This window comes from Triticum urartu, chromosome 1, assembly GCF_003073215.2.
Source record: "Triticum urartu cultivar G1812 chromosome 1, Tu2.1, whole genome shotgun sequence".
Taxonomy (NCBI): domain Eukaryota; kingdom Viridiplantae; phylum Streptophyta; class Magnoliopsida; order Poales; family Poaceae; genus Triticum; species Triticum urartu.
The window spans coordinates 402,645,060-402,658,351 of record NC_053022.1 but is presented as its reverse complement, the minus strand read 5'-3'; positions in this window follow the sequence as shown (position 1 = coordinate 402,658,351).

Here is a 13,292-nt window from a genome sequence, read left to right as displayed (position 1 = left end):
GGGTGTTATCTCCATGGAGAGCCCTGAAGCTGGGTAAGATTCACCGGCGTGCATGTCTTCGCCTTATCCCGTTTCCAGGCACCGGCGATGTTTTATGGCTCCCACAATGATAAGCCATCCATTGGCATATGTCGCACCAACCACGCGACATTTGGCGCCCACCGTGGGGCCAGGTGCACCGTCGTCCAGAGACCTATTCTGGACGGGAACCCTCTTCCTTCCCAACGTGCATAGCCAGCCTGGCTCGCCCAATGGCGCTTGCCCTGACGCGCTGCAAGACGTCGCTGACGCCTGCGCGGCGATCTACCTCGCCGATCTTCTTGGCGAGGCTCGCATCTCCGACGAGCCCGCATCCGACGCGGGCACAGACTGCCCCGAGAGCCACCTCGTGAGCCTCCTCGACCAACTCCACGTCTCCGGCAAGCTTGTCGCGGACTTGGAGTCGGTTGGCTCCACCGACCCGATGCTTGTCGACTCCGACACGGCATCCCTTGATGCCTTCCCCACCAACATGGTAATCATCAACGACCCTCTTCCTCAAGCCGACAGCAGCGGCAGTGCCATCACCGAGGTACTGGTCATCAGCCACGGCGCCGCCTCAGGCGAAAACGCCCATGACACCCTGCAGACGCTGCTGCACGACTTGTCCGCCCCCGTCCCGGCCAACGCGGACGCCAAGACATTGGAGGCGCGCCGCCTCGCCCTTGTTGCGGAGGGCCAGAAGCTAGCCACCATGAGACGCCTCACCGAGGCTCACCAGCGCGAGGTCGACCGTGCCGCCTTCGGCACGCCGCCTCCCGACGGGCCGAGCCGCGTCGGCATCATCAAGAAACACGGCACGGCTATCACCGACATGCTGGGAGCAGACCGCCCAGTCTATGCCACGCCTCTCGAGAACCTGCGCGCCGCCCAGGCGGCCGCAGACGAATTGAATGGGATGGGGCGTCATGAGCTCCCCTACATGACCAGACGCATCCAGCAACTTATCGACGCGGCCACGGAGCGGCATGAAGCCGGCGTCCGCGCCAAGAGTCCTCACCCGCGCCGTGAGCACGGCGCGACGTCCCGAACACCGACCGCGGGCAACGCCCGCGCAAGAAAAGAAAAGGAGCCGGCTGCCAGCCGCAGCCGGACTCGAATCTCCATCGAGCGTGACGCAGAGGGCTGCCTTCGAGCCGTGGAGTGGTGGGGCAACCCCCCTCCACCTCCGCCTCGTGGGGAGAGATACCCTACCCCGCCGTCTGTCACGCATCCGACCCTTAGCGGCTGGCTGGGTCGCCGCGAAGGAGTCAGCGAGAATGATGCCCGCCACCAGATCGACCGCCTTGCGCGATCCCTGGCCCTGGAAGAAGAAGATGATGTCGGCCCACCTTGCTTCGGCCCCCGCATCCGCGACGAGCCCTTCCCCAAAGGGTTCTCGCTCCCAAGAGACACGCCCAAGTACAACGGCTCCGTGAAGCCGGAAGATTGGTTGATTGACTACTCCACCGCGGTTAGCATCGTGAACAGCAACAGGCGTGTTGCCGTAAAATATGTGCCCCTCATGCTCCAAGGCATGGCGTGCACCTGGCTCAATAGCCTCAAGCCTTACAGCGTCAACAGCTCGATAGACTTCACTGAAGCCTTCATCCGTAACTTCACCAGCACCTACAAGCGGGCTCCCAAGCCCAGACAGCTCTCCTTGTGTGTCCAAGGGCCCAACGAATCGACTCACGACTACCTCACGCGTTGGGCCGAGCTCCGCAATTCCTGCATGGGAGTGCACGAGGTTCAAGCTATAGAGTACTTCACCACCGGGTGCCGAGAAGGCACCCTCCTCAAGCACCAACTCCTCTGCGACGAGCCGACTACGCTTGACGAGCTTATGATCATAGGTGATAAATACGCCACGGCCGATTCCTCAATGAAGACCGAGCTCCGAGTAGACGCGTCTGGGAAGGTGCTCGCTCCAAGTCCCAAGACGCCGGCTGGAGAGTCCAGCCGACGCCCGTACTAGAACGACCATAAGTGCAAGGCTCCCCTGCCGCCTTCCACCAGTCGGCAGGTGGCCAGAGTCAAAGACGAACAACCCGAAGGGCGGCCCGCACCCAAGAAGCAGAAGGGCGGCAGGCCGGCTTGGCAGCCGACTTTCTCCTACGAGCAAGCACTCGATGCCCCCTGCAAGTTTCACAGTGGCGCAAAGCCTTCAAACCACACAACCCGAAAATGCCACTGGCTCACACGGATCTCCAAGGGTGAGAGGATGGCGCCACCTCCGCCTGCTGGTCAGCCGCCTCTGGCTCCTTCGTAGCCGGCTGCTCGACCAGTAGTCGGGGCAGTTCAAGATGAGTACCCCGAGGAGCATGCCTCCTACGTCGTCTTTACGAGCCAGCCAGAAGATCGGCGTAGCCGGCACCGACAACACCAAGAAGTCAACGCAGTCGCCTCCAACAACCTAGAGTTCATGCATTGGTCAGAAAGGCCTATTAGCTGGAGCCGGACAGATCACCCAGAGGTGATGCCGTCTCCCGGCTCTTACGCATTGGTTCTGGATGCCACCCTCGCTACAGAAAGGCAAGCCGCCCGTTTATCCCGCGTGTTGATAGATGGTGGGAGCAGTATCAACATACTATACCGTGACACCATGGAGAAGCTAAGCATCAAGACGAAGCAGCTCATGCCCAGTCGGACCGTGTTCCATGGCATTGTTCCCGGCCTGTCCTGCTCCCCAATCGGCAAGATCAAGATAGACGTCCTCTTCGGGGACAAGGATCATTTTTGCCGAGAGGCGGTGTGGTTTGAAGTGGTGGATCTAGAGAGCCCTTACCACACGTTGCTTGGCCGACCTGCCCTGGCCAAGTTCATGGCTGTACCCCATTATGCCTACCTCAAGATGAAGATACCAAGTTCTAAGGGCATCATCACCATAGCCGGAGACTACAAGAAATCCTCCGAGTGTGCGGCTGCCAGCTGCCGGCTGGCAGAGTCCCTTGTAATTGCTAAGGAGAAGAAGATACTGGACCGAGTCGTGGCCATGGCGGGCAAGCATCCGGCCCTGTCCCCCGACCCCAACGAGTGTGATGCCCAAGGTTCTTTTCAGCCGGCCAAAGAAACAAAGAGGGTACCTCTGGACCCGGATCACCCAGAAAGGTTTGCCACCGTCGGGGAAAACCTGGACAGTAAATAGGAAGGCGAGCTCGCCGATTTCCTCTGTGAGAATCAGGACATTTTCGCATGGTCCCCTAAGGACATGCCGGGTGTGGCGAAGGAATTCGCCGAGCACAAGCTACACGTCCGAGAAGGTGCAAAAGTAGTCAAACAACCCCTCCATCGACTATCGGTAGAGAAGAGAAGGATTGTAGGAGAAGAAATAGCCCGGCTTCTGGCAGCCGGCTTCATTATGGAAGTTTTCTTCCCAGAGTGGCTCGCCAACCCGGTCCTCGTGCTGAAGAAAAATAACAAGTGGCGCATGTGTATAGACTACACTAGCCTCAACAAGGCTTGCCCCAAAGATCCTTTCGCCCTGCCAAGGATTGACCAAGTGATAGACTCCACAGCCGGATGCGAGATGTTGAGCTTCTTGGATGCTTACTCAGGCTACCACCAGATAAAGTTGGATCCAGCTGACCGCTTGAAGACCGCCTTCATCACACCCTTCGGAGCCTTCTGCTACCTGACTATGACATTCGGCTTGAGAAATGCTGGTGCCACCTTTCAGCGTTGCATGCAGAAGTGCCTCCTCAAGCAACTCGGCAGAAATGCCCACGTCTATGTAGACGATATTGTGGTGAAGACGGAGAAGCGCGACACCTTGCTGGAAGACCTCAGAGAGACATTTGAAAACTTGCGCCGATTTCAAATCAAGCTCAACCCCGAGAAATGCGTGTTCGGAGTACCAGCCGGCCAGCTTCTAGGCTTTCTGGTCTCTGAACGCGGCATCGAATGCAACCCGATGAAGATCAAAGCCATAGAGAGAATGGAGGTTCCTACCAAGCTATGAGACGTCCAGAAGTTTATCGGATGTTTGGCTTCCCTGAACCGCTTCATCAGCCGGCTTGGAGAGAAAGCCCTCCCCCTCTACCGACTCATGAAGAAGTCCACTCATTTCAAGTGGAACGACCAGGCGGACCAAGCCTTCCATGATCTAAAGAAGATGTTGACCATGCGGCCTGTCTTGGCGGCACCGGCTGAAAAGGAGCCCATGCTCCTTTACATTGCCGCTACTAGCCGGGTGGTCAGCACAGTCATCGTAGTCCAGCGCCCAGAAGAAGGCTGGGCTCAGCCGGTCCAGAGGCCGGTGTATTATTTAAGCAGAGTCTTATCCACCTCGAAGCAGAACTACCCACACTACCAGAAGATGTGCTACGGTGTGTACGTCGCTGCCAAGAAGCTCAAGCCCTATTTTCAAGAGCACCCCATCACGGTCGTGTGTACTGCCCCGCTTGCCGAGATCATAGGCAGCCGGGATGCATCCGGCCGGGGGCCAAATGGGCCATTGAGCTGGCCCCCTACGCGATCTTATACTAGCCCCGCACCGCTATTAAGTCCCAGGCACTGACCGACTTCCTCGTCGATTGGGCCGAAACCCAATACCTGCCACCGGCCCCCGACTCCACTCACTAGCGGATGCACTTCGATGGGTCCAAGATGCGCACCGGCTTGGGAGCCGGCATCGTCCTCACCTCTCCCAAGGGCGACAAGCTCAAGTATACATTGCAAATTCATTTTGCCGCCTCCAACAATGTGGCCGAGTATGAGGCGCTCATACACGGGCTCCGGCTAGCCAAAGAGCTCGGCATCCGCCGGATCCTGTGCTATGGTGACTCGGATTTGGTGGTCCAACAGTCATCTGGTGACTGGGACGCCAAGGACGCAAACATGGCGAGCTATCGTTTCCTCGTCCAGCAAATCAGTGGATATTTTGAAGGATGTGAGTTCCTTCATGTAACACGTGCCGAAAACATGCAAGCAGATGCCCTCGCACGAGTAGGATCCACCCGGCAAGCTATACGAGCTGGCGTTTCTCTCCACCGCCTCCTCAAGCCGTCTATCAAGCCGTCTCCAGAATCTGATTCCATCTTCGTGCTGCCTGACCCCGACGCAGTCGGATCCGACATGGGAAACCAAGCAGGCGGCGCGGGGACTCCAATAGGCGGCCCAGGGACTGCCATAGTCGCACCCGGCCCGGGGAATTCGCAACTCGGCCCGGGGGCTACTTCAGCCGGCCCGGGGACTGCATCAACACAATAGGCGGTGGCCGACTCCGACTCCAACTCTTCACCACCCAGCCCACCCGCCCCTATCACAGTGGCAGTCCTGTCAATAGAAGAAGTCGCAGCTCCATCATGGGCCCAGCGCATCCTCAACTTCTTAGTAAACAGAGAGCTGCCAACCGACAAGATCTCGGCAAGACAGGTTCAACGCCGAGCCGAAGCTTACACAATCGTTAGCCGAGAGCTTGTTAGGCGCAGCGTCACTGGAGTCTTCCAGCACTGCGTCGAACCAGAGAAGGGCATAGAAATCCTCAGGGACATCCACCAAGGCGAATGCGGCCACCACGCAGCCTCAAGATCACTCGTCGCCAAAGCTTTTCGCCATGGATTCTTCTGGCCGACTGCTTTGGAAGACGCTAAGGAATTAGTCAAACACTGCAAAGGGTGCCAAGTTTTCAGCTCCAAGCAACACCTGCCAGCTTCTGCACTCAAGACCATCCCCTCACCTGGCCCTTTGCCATCTGGAGGCTGGACATGGTGGGCCCATTCAAGACGGCACGCGGCGGCATGACACATCTGCTCGTCGCTGTGGACAAATTTACCAAGTGGATTGAGGCAAAGCCGATCAAGAAGCTGAAAGGGCCGACTGCCGTTACTTTCATCGCAGATATTACAACCTGGTATGGCGTGCCGCATAGCATCATCACCGACAATGGCACAAATTTTGCAAAGGGAGAACTGGCACGTTTCTGCACAACACACGGCATCCGGCTGGACCTAGCGTCCGTTTCCCACCTGCAGTCAAACGGCCAGGTCGAGCGAGCAAACGTCCTCATCCTCTCCCGCATCAAGCCCCGACTGGTCGTGCCACTGGAGCGTTCGGCCGGTTGTTGGCTCGACGAGTTGCCGGCCGTCCTCTGGAGTTTGTGCACTACCCCAAACAAGTCAACCGGCTTCACCCCGTTCTTCCTTGTATATGGTGCCGAGGCTGTCATCCCAACTGACATCGAGTTCGACTCGCCTCGGGTCACCATGTACACGGAGGTGGAAGCCAAGGAAACATGAGAAGACGGCGTTGACCTGCTGGAAGAAGGCCAGCTGTTAGCCCTCAGTCGGTCCGCCATCTATCAGTAGGGTCTGCGCCGCTACCACAGCCGGAAGGTCAAGCTAAGATCTTTCCAAGAGGGCGATCTTGTGCTCCGGCTGATCCAGCGAACAGCCGGCCAGCACAAGCTCTTGGCCCCTTGGGAAGGCCCCTTCATCATCAGCAGAGCTTTAGGCAACGACTCCTACTACCTAATCAACGCGCAGAAGCCGAAGGCACGCAAGAGAGATGATTCCGGCAAGGAGTCGGAACGACTGTGGAACGCCAATCTCCTCCGAAGATTTTACAGTTAAAAAGTAGTACGTAGCATGCTACCTTTTGTACTAAGTACGAGACAAGGGGTGCCCCGAGGAGCAATCAGGGACTACCCTCTTTTTTCTATGAATGATGAGTATCATGCATACGATTATGTTACCACATTTTCTTTCTTCGTCCAGCACCGGGTTCGACCAGTCGGCCTGGGAACTCGCCGCCTCAAGTTATATCTGAAGTTCCACCTGCAGTCAGACAAGTAGTGTGCCAGCACCCAGGCCCCCTCTTGCCAAAAGTCGCAGCTCGAAGAATCGACTGTCCGACTGGCAAGAGCCAAGGGCAGGAAAGGATGCCCACGCGAAAAATGGCTAAGGACCAACGAACTTATATAACGCGAGCCGGCCTCCCACCCCGCCAGCTGGCTACCAGAGCAGTCGGCTGGCCGGCTTCCCGTTCACCTTGCTGCAATCTAAGAAAGCTCGAGTACTTGCCTTCCCAAAACGACCAAGTCCTTCTCCGGCCACAGACTGCAGAGCAGCTGTCTGGCTAGGAAGGCGGTGGCCAAGGGAAGACGGCAAAGGAAAAAGCCAAAGGATAAAAAGCTAACATAAACGGAAGCCAAACACATGCATAATATTTACACAAAAGACCTTCGAAAGGCCAGCATTAATCATAGTATGAATACACCCCTAGTGGATGGAACTGCGCAAATTTAAAGATTGTTCAAAAGAGTAACAAGCAGGAAAGCAAGGACAGCGGGTCAGGCCAAAGGGACGACAGGCGAGTTGGACAGGTTGGTGGAGTCGGCAGTGCCGGCTGGCGGAGTGACCGGCTGGCGAGTCTCGGCATCGTTGTTGGAGGCACGATCAAGCTGAGGCGGGCTGGTCGCTTCGCCGTCTGGCGCAACGTCTTTACCATCCTCTCCTTCTTCCCCTTCGCCCTCATCGCTGGAGCCAATCTCCTCCGCCGAGTCCTCACCTTCTGTTGGGTTCAGCCCGAACCACTCCTCCGGCTCAGCGATGCTGGCATCATCCATCTCAGGGGCAAAGGCGCTGGTGTCGGTGTACTCGGCCATCGCCGAGGCGCACTGGACGATAGTCGGCCGCACCGCCTCCAACTCCTCGTCACCCTCCTGCCGCCAGGTGCTCAGTTGGTCTAAGTTCAGCCCTGGATACCAGGCTCGGACGAACTCCAGTGCCCGCCCTGTACCAGACCAGGCTGCTGACACCTCCCAAGCCTCGAAGCGGCCGACTGCGACCTCCAGCCAGTCGGCAGTCTGACTTGGGGTGCGCGGAATCACCTCGCCAGGCCAGAGGGCGGCCAGCACTTGCGCCCCGGCGTGCTGAAGACGGCGGAGCATGCGGTGGGCCGGCTGCAGGCGGGCTTGAAGCCCCAGAAGCTGCTCCTCAAGTGACCGGCTGGCACCTGACGCGATCTCGGCCCCCGCCTACCGTCGCGCGTCGCGGTAGGCCTCGATGGCTTGGGTGGCGGCGGCAGAGTAGCCAGGAAAGTAATCTGCACAAAGAGGAAAGCAGTGGCACAAAGTCAAAAAATGAATCAGATAGTAGGAGGCAAGCAAGGAAGCAAACAAGAAGGCAGCCTACCGTCAATCAAGTCATCCACCCGGCTGTAGCCTTGGCTTAGCGCCTGCCTTGTCTCGGCCCAGTTTGCTACCTCGGTCTCATATTCGGCTTTGACGGCAGCCTCGCTGTCCTGTGCCGCCTCCAGGGCCGCCTTGTGGCTCTCCTCCTGGTCGGCCAGGCGATCACGCTCCTGGGCCAGGGCGGCGCACTCGTCTTCCTTGGCACGAAGGGAGGACTGGGCTCCGCTTAGCTGGCTCCTCAAGTCAGCATTGGCCCTTGCAAATATGAAGAAAGAAGTCGTCAGGAAAAGATCCGACCCGACTACTCGGTAGTCGGCCCGAATCTCGGGGACTACACCCAGTGGGTGCGCTGACGCGCCCCCACTTAAAAGAAAAATGAAGCGCTTACTCCGGCTCTCGGTCAGATCAGTGGCCTTCTAATTCAACTCCTGGGCCTGGGAGTTGAAAGCGGCCGCGCGGAGGTTGTGGTACTCCTGCAGATAAGACAAGGGACACGAGTAAGAAAAAGATGGCAATCAAGCTTTCCAAGAAGTTCCAAGCCGCCTGCTCAGCAGCCGGCTCGGAACTCGGGGACTACACCCAGTGGGTGCGCTGAAGCGCCCCCACGGAAGAAATCAAAAGCAATCGACAAAGAGCAGGAGGACTCACCCGAATAACTGATCGCGTCATGAGAAACTCCTGGGTGTACTGCTTCACCGCGGTGGCTTGGGCCTGAAGCCGGTTCCGGACGTCCTGTGCTGCCACATTCAGCACGGCTGTCCCACCGCCCGGCGTCCACCCGGACGAGCTATCGCTGGCCGCTTCTAGGTCCTGGGCCGACGAGCCGGCGTCCACGGTTTTCTGCGCGTCCGGCGCTGAAGTCGCCTTCCCCGCACGCCGGTGAGGCGGCGACGAGATCACAAGATCCCCTCCCACGACCGGCTCACCTCCAGCCGGCTGCACCGGCGGCACTTCAGGCCGGCTTCCTCGGTCCGCTCTAGTTGGCGGCGATGGCGCCACCTCCCTCTCCATCTCCAGCTGGTCGCGGCCAGCCTCCTCCAACGGGGGCACAGGGGTGTCGGGAGCTGTGGCGCGGAGGGGAATGATGAACTACAGAGGCTGGTCCTGCTGGGCCTCCGCCTCCCTCTCCGCATCTGTGGCCTCCTCCTGGGGCTTGGCGGCCGCGACGGCTCGAGCCTCTGCCGACTTCTGCTTCGCCTCTCGAGCCGCCCTCTGCTCCTCCGCCTCCCGCTCCTCCCGCACTTCTCGCGCGTTTCGCTCCGTCGCCTCTAGAAGGTCGGCGCAGGGATCCACCCGGCGGGAGCTTGAAGACCCTCCCATGGCTCTGACTATGGAGGCGGTCAGGACCCGCCCAAGGGAAAGAGGGGCCTTGTTTGATAAATTGAGAAAAAGGGTTTGGAAAAACAACAACCAAAGAAGAAGAAAAAATAAAGGCATGAGAACAGCGACACTTACGCTGAGACAGCCTGCGGCTGCTTCACCACCTTGCGGAAGTGGGCTGCCTTTTCGGCTGCCTCGTCCTGCTTGGTCGCCGCCGCGGTACCCTTGGTCTTCTTTGGCCGACTGCCGAAGTGGGTCGTCGCGGCCCGGCGCTTCTGCGCGCCGCCAGATGGGCCCGTGCCTTGGTGATCGGGTGCCGGTCGTGTAGGATCGAAAGTATGTCTAGAGGGGGGGTGATTAGACTACTTAACCAAATAAAAACTTAACCTTTTCCCAATTTTAGTTCTTGGCAGATTTTAGCTATTGTAGGACAAGTCAAGCAATCATCACACAATTCAAGCAAGCATGTAAAGAGTATATTGGCAGCAGAAAGTAAAGCATGCAACTTGCAAGAATGTAAAGGGAAGGGTTTGGAGAATTCAAACGCAATTGGAGACACGGATGTTTTTCCCATGGTTCGGATAGGTGGTGCTATCCTACATCCACGTTGATGGAGACTTCAACCCACAAAGGGTAACGGTTGCGCGAGTCCACAAAGGGCTCCACCCACAAAGGGTAACGGTTGCGCGAGTCCACAAAGGGCTCCACCCACAAAGGGTCCACGAAGAAGCAACCACCCACAAAGGGTCCACAAAGAAGCAACCTTGTCTATCCCACCATGGCCATCACCCACACAGGACTTGCCTCACTAGCAGAAGATCTTCACGAAGTAGGCGATCTCCTTGCCCTTACAAACTCCTTGGTTCAACTCCACAATCTTGTTGGAGGCTCCCAAGTGACACCTAGCCAATCTAGGAGACACCACTCTCCAAGAAGTAACAAATGGTGTGTAGGTAATGAACTCCTTGCTCTTGTGCTTCAAATGATAGTCTCCCCAACACTCAACGCTCTCTCATAGGATATGGATTTTGTGGAAAGAAGATTTGAGTGGAAACCAACTTGGGAAGGCTAGAGATCAAGATTCATATGGTACGAATGGAATATCTTGGTCTCAACACATGAGTAGGTGGTTCTCTCTCAGAACATAAGAGTTGGAATTGTGTATGTGTTCTGATGGCTCTCTCCACGAGTGAGGAGGAGGTGGAGGGGTATATATAGCCTCCACACAAAATCCAACCGTTACACACAGTTTTCCAATCTCGGTGGGACCGAAACAACAAACTCGGTCGGACCGAAAATGTAAACCTAGTGACCGTTAGAGATTTTCGGTGGGACTGACATGAAACTCGGTGGGACCGATATGGTTAGGGTTTGGGCATAATGTAATCTCGGTGAGACCAAATCAACAAAGTCGGTGAGACCGAATTTGGTAATTGGCTAACCAGAGAGTTGGTCAGGCAAACTCGGTGGGACCGATTTGCTCTTTCGGTGAGACCGAAAAGTTACAAAAGGGAAACACTGAATTTACATTGCAATCTCGGTGGGACCGACTCGCTCTATTGGTGAGACTGAAAAGTTACGGAAGGGAAACAGAGAGTTTGCAATCCCATCTCGGTGAGACCGAGATCCCTATCGGTGGAACCGAATTGCTAGGGTTTGGCAGTGGCTTATGACAAGTGAAACTCGATGGCGCCGAATAGGAAGAATCGGTAGGACCGAGTTTGGCTTAGGGTTTAGGTCATATGTGGATATGGGAAAGTAGTTGAGGGTTTTGGAGCATATCACTAAGCACATGAAGCAAGAGGCTCATTAAGCAACACCTCATCCCTCCTTGATAGTATTGGCTTTTCCTAGAGACTCAATGTGATCTTGGATCACTAAAATATAAAATGAAGAGTCTTGAGCTTTTGATCTTGAGCCAATCCTTTGTCCTTAGCATTTTGAGGGTTCCACTTTCACATCCATGCCATGCCAATCATTGAGCTTTCCTGAAATAATCATCTTGGAATAGCATTAGCTCAATGAGCTATATGTTGTTATGAATTACCAAAACCACCTAGGGATAGTTGCACTTTCAGGTCGGCGGCGTGGAATGACCTCGGCCTTGTCGTCATCTGGCCAATCCTCAAAGGGGCCCCGAGACCGGACCCGCCTGCGTCGCCGCCTTCCCTCGCGACGACGTCTTCCATGGTGGCCGCCCCCAGGTCTGGGTCATCTACATCGTCCATCGTACGGTCGGGGAGGAACTAGCGTTCCACCCCCGCGGCCCCGGCTGCTGGCAGAAGCATGGGGTTCGGCCAAAGAAAAGCCGGCTGGTCAGGAGTCGGCCACCATGAACTCAGCAACAAGCAAAGAAAAAAAGAAGAGAAGCTTACCATAGGCGGCGGATTGGCGTGAGAGTATGGCTCCTTGCCATACTGCCACTCCTCGATGAGCTTGCAGTTGGAAATATAATTCACCATATAAGATACCTCAGCATGAGGCATCTCCTTAGTACTTAGCCGGCACGGGTCGAAGCGGCCGCTCATCTGGCCGATCATGTGAGGTCGGCCCTAGAGCGGAAGCACCCGGCGCTCCACAAAGGCGGCCACCAGGTCGGGCAACGGAGGAGGCCCTGCCCGAAGACAACGACCTGGACCGGAAGGACCATGAAGGCTGCCTCCCAGCCGGCGGGCCGGCTACGTAAGCCGGCAGGTTGACGAAGTCGCCTTGCGGAGCGATATTCTTCACGTAGAAGTAAGACTTCTGCCAGAGCTTCACCGACTGGATCAATGGGATGGACGGAAACGGGTTGTTGTCGCCCGTCCTCCGCACGGCGATGAAGGCACCACATGGGGCGGGCACGCCCGCAACAACAGTGCCAAGCTTGCACTGGAAGAACTCTCCCCACAGTTCAAGGGTGGGGAGGAAGCCAAGAAAACCCTCGCACAGGGTGACGAAGGCCGACAGCAGCATCATCGCGTTCGGAGTGAGGTGATGCGGCTGGAGATGATAGAATTCGAGGAAGAGCGGAAGAACCCACTCGCCGGCAGGCCAAAGCCGCGCAGGCAATGCGAGCGGAAGATTACCCGCTCGTCCTCTTCCGGTGCCAGCGAGATCTCCCTCTCCAGCACGAGACAGACCCGCACGTAGTCCGCGTCCGGCGGAGAAAGTCGACGTGGTCGTCGTGGACATTGGAGCCGTCCCAGGAGCTCGACAGCGCCATGAGAATGGCGCGGCAACAAGAAAGATGCGGCGACGGAGAGACACGCAACCCTGCCGCGGCAAAGCAACGGCGAGCCAAGGAGGTTGGCGGAAGAACCAGGCGGCGGCGGGGAGTTGAGGCGACAGAGAAGAAGAAACGGAAGGGGCGGGGCGAGGGCGAGCGTGCGAGCGTTTGCGGCTCCTCCTCCTCCCCCCTACTTATAAGCCCCGTACGGCGAACCCGAGGAGGCAAGGCGTGGTGGAACGTGGGATTAACTGCGCCCACTCCCCCACGTCCTGCGCTTGTTGCGCTTCCACGGCGTGTGGCAACCGCCGTAGGGAGGTGCACGGTCCGCCCGAGCCGCAGAAGATCCGAGCGTGGGCCGTGGCCCGGTAGTGGCGGGCCCCAGACTGCGGCGGCGTCCCGTCGCGCGCATGGGCTTGCAGGCCCGTATAACACCCTCGATGCGACTATATCTCCCACGTGTCGAGGCACGACTTAGAGGCATAATCGCATTGAAGGCATATGTCGCAAGTTAGGCAATCTTCACAACATCCCATGTAATATAAATCATAAAGGGGAGATAACATAGTTGGCTTACACTCGCCACGTCAATCAAGTACAAAAATAACATTA